General features: G+C 35.8%; 1 pseudogene; it reads left to right on the forward strand.

Moving 5' to 3' along the window:
- Positions 1-2,415, forward strand: part of LOC100967106 — an 8,314-nt pseudogene extending 5,899 nt beyond the window's left edge.
- Positions 2,416-4,027: the final 1,612 nt, after the last annotated feature.

Genomic DNA, 4,027 nt, shown 5'->3' on the forward strand with positions numbered 1-4,027 from the left:
ATATAAATAATTTTGAAACATATATACTGGGATAGCATAAAGACATCTAAGATGTTTAAAAAGACATTTGTTTAATACAGAAAAACTAAACAATAGATACAGAAACTAAACAATACAGTTTAATATAGAAAAACTAAACATAGATAAAGAAAAACTAAACAATACAGACTCAATTTGTTAATACTTTGTTTAGTTTTTCGGCACTTATGTTCATTAATATAGATAGTGAAACTCCCTGGTGACTGCCTCCCAGATCATTATATTTGGCTTGATGAAAATGCCTCCATAGTTTTTCTATATAAATCTGTAGTGTTCTGCAATTTTTTTCATATAGCATCTTTGTCATTTCTCCATGTCAATACATACAGATTCACCTTATGCTTTTTAATGTCTTCATGCTATCCCAGTATATATATATTTCAAAATTATTTATATATTAAATAATACTATAGATATTTAAATTATATATTTAAATATAGGTAATATCTATATTTAAATTACATATTTAAATATGGTAATATCTATATTACTATAGATTTTATAGATATTTGAAAGATAGAGTTTTAAATTGTCAGGTTATTGTTCTAACACTGTTCATATCTACTTACAATCCTTTAATATCTATAAAATCTATAGTAATATCACCCTTTTGAGTATGGTCCTTATTATTTGTGCCTCCTCTGTTCTTCCTTTGATCTAGGGATTTAGTTACGTTATTTTATTAAAAAATCAACTTTTGTTTTTGTTAATTTTGTGATTGTTTCCCATTTATTAGATTTCTGCACTTACCATTATTTTTCATCTCATTTCTTTGGGTTTAATTTGCCATCCTTTCAGTCTATTAAGCTAAATATGTAGACTGTTTATTTCATATATTCTTGAGTCTATAAATTTATATCTGTGCATGGCTTTAGTTGCATGCTGCACATTATTATGCCAACTATCTTATTGCTTATTTCACAGTATTTAAAAATATGTATTGTGATTACTTCTTTGATACAATGTATTTATACCTATGAAGTTTAATATCAAATATTAAAGGATTTGTTTTGTTTGTCTTTTTGATACTTTTAATTTAATTCTATTCTCTCCAACAAACACAATCTTCTTCAAAATGTGTTGAAAGTTGTTTTATGTTCCATAATATGATTAATATTGATAACTTTCCAAGTACACTTGAGAAAAGTCTATGTTGCAATTACAGGGTACACTGTTTTATAGATATATTTCAATTAGGTCAAGTTTATTAATGGTGTTCCTCAATCCCAGTCAAAATCCTAGCAGAGTTTGTTTATTTATTCATAAAATCTTGACTCAAAGCGGGTAGTAACAGTAAAGTTGATGTCTATCTCAATATATTTTATTACTCACAGGACCTTGGCTTCACAAGTCCTAACTTCTTTTATTGCCTTCTGATGGCTTTAAACAACTTTTCTTTGTATTTTATCCAGCTTTTATTGTGTTCTCAGTGGGAAAGTTGTTGTGATATAAGTTACTCTTTCAAAACTGAAAATGTAACTTCCCAACCACCATATTTTTACTGTTGGCATTACTATTCCAACCAGAAGGAGTGAATTTCCTTTAAATATCACAAAAGAGAAGATACAAGAAGCCCTACTCAGCTCAGCAGTAGTCTGGGAGTGGGCTAAGGTTGAAGAGGGCTCAGGGTGACCCTGGCTAACATTCTGGATGTCAGAGAAACCACTCTGGGCAGCCCAATCTGATCAAACCAGGCAGAAGCTTGGGGCAGGCAGGACTGGTGCAGCATCGCCCAGGTGAATAAGGCAAGGGTCAGCTGCTGGCTCCAGGCAGGAAAAAGGAGCCTCTAGGCATCTTGGCTCTTCCAGAACAGGTCACAGGTACAGACAGCTCTAACATGGAAGTGGGGAGGTGACTTGGCTGAGCAAAAACTGACAGTGAGAATTAACATTTGAATTATTTCAAGATAAGTTTCCTGTTGCTTAAGCTACCGCAAAAAGGAATTAGGCCAGGTGATAAAAAGTACTGCTGAGAAGGTGTTAGTTCTTGGGTTTGGGGAGAGATGAAGATCCAGTCTGCCTAGAAACATCCAGTTTCTAAGATGTCTTCTGACCTAAGTCAAACAAACAAGCAGTTAAAACCAAACAAACAATAAAATGGCTACTATATGCCTGGTAGATGTGAACTGAACTCCCGTTTATACACAGTATTTTGACATCAGTTATATTCCATCTACTGTCTTTTTCTTCAATGGGCAGCATATGAAAGTGGATTCTGGATCTCCAGATCACACCAGGTTTGTGGGAAGTTTTAAAACCAAACAAGACTTCATAGATTTAAGTAATCTAGCAAGGAGTAGTGAGAGGAAAACATAGCATCCAAAGTCCTATTGATCCCAATATTCCCAAATACGACCTTCTCTATCAAGACATTTAACACACTAACCACTGTCGAAGACAAAGAGAAAGGCACATCTCAAAACAGTACCTGAATCCCGGCTGTGCTGTTTTTCTGGAGTCCTTCAGAAATGTGTCCAGTGTCCCAGCAGAGAAGTTTGACAACCATGCATGCAGAGTACTGGCTCCTGAGGAGGTCACTCTGGTGTTCGGCCCACCTGAGATGCCTGATGTTTGCTCCTTGAGAACCTCAGAGCAGTCAGTCACCAGTGCTTAGTTACCCCAGGGTGATTTTTTCTTTCTATAGTGTGCTTTCTTTATACCTTAAGATAATACAGAATCTTCCCAAACATTGGCTAGTAAAATTTAATTTAACCATGTTTATTTGACACACAAGTAAATTGGAGAGTCAATGCCCATAGGAGCAAAAGTACATATTTTCTACACACACACACAATCTCAAGTCCTTATTACCCAGTTTCTCTTAGAATAATTAATACTTTACTGAAAAGAGAATAGCTCTTCTTGGCCATTTTTTTTTTTTTTTGGAGCCTTAGTGGCTCCAACTGTTAAACACTCTCTTGTTTGGCTCATTTAACCACCTTTTATGTTGTTAAATTGCCAAAGAACTGAGAACTTGAACCTGAACCCTCAAGTACCCAATTTGAGAAACAAAGAATTAATCACTCTTAGTGAGTAGGAAGAGATCTCTCCCAGAAGTTGCCGCCCCTTCCTGAGGCACAGAACTGTATTTCCAGGGCTCAAAACTAAAAGATGTCAGAATCCTTACAAAGAAATGTCCCATCATTGTGGGATTTGCCTATTTTAATAATTTTATGAGGAATTCTTGCTCTTCCAGGGTTAACTGACACAACCTTGGTCAAGTTACTGCTCTTTTCAAAACCTCATGGCATTGACCTTATAGGATGAGAAAATGGGGTGCAGAACTGGAGGGCAGTAGGCCAGCTTATCATCCTGTAGGCAGCCCCTGACCACCTTGTGGACAGAAGCCCCATTTTGTTCAGGGCAGCACTATCACTGCAAGTTGCACCTCCTTTACCAAGGGCTTCCTTTCCAAGTCTCTTCTGCAGGAGGGGTGACCATGAGACTTCGTTCTGGCCGACACAGCATGGAGGGAAGGCTTCTGGGATGATAAAAGGAGAGAGCCACTCCAGGAATAAGGCCAAACAAACCCTGTCACCACCACCTCTCTCTTCTCTCCTCCACTTCTTGCTTTTGATTTTAATCATGATGCCATCTTAGGACCATGAGGCAACGAGCCTCAGAATGAAAACTTAATGTGCTTAGAGGAACAATAAAAAGAGCCTGGTCCCTAATGATGGTATCGAACTACTGAGTGAAGTCTAGACCTGCCTCCTTCTGACTTCCATAAAAGAATGAACAGCAAAATATTGTTGCTTTGCTGAACAACAACTTTTTTAATGTAATCTTAAAATTTCAGAAGTATATCTCTTTAAATGCAGTCCAAAAGTCACTTAATTTTATGTTCTAGAAGATTTTTCAATGTACTGGTCACCTTATATTTTTCATTTTTGAAGATTTCTTTTAAATATGGTGTTTTAGCTTTTCTTTCACTTCCATATTTTAATTTGTCTACATATTTTAACTTTATTAACACGAGGATTCATAAT

The sequence above is a fragment of the Otolemur garnettii genome, unplaced genomic scaffold (assembly GCF_000181295.1).
Source record: "Otolemur garnettii isolate 467f Iridium unplaced genomic scaffold, OtoGar3 scaffold00072, whole genome shotgun sequence".
Classification (NCBI taxonomy): domain Eukaryota; kingdom Metazoa; phylum Chordata; class Mammalia; order Primates; family Galagidae; genus Otolemur; species Otolemur garnettii.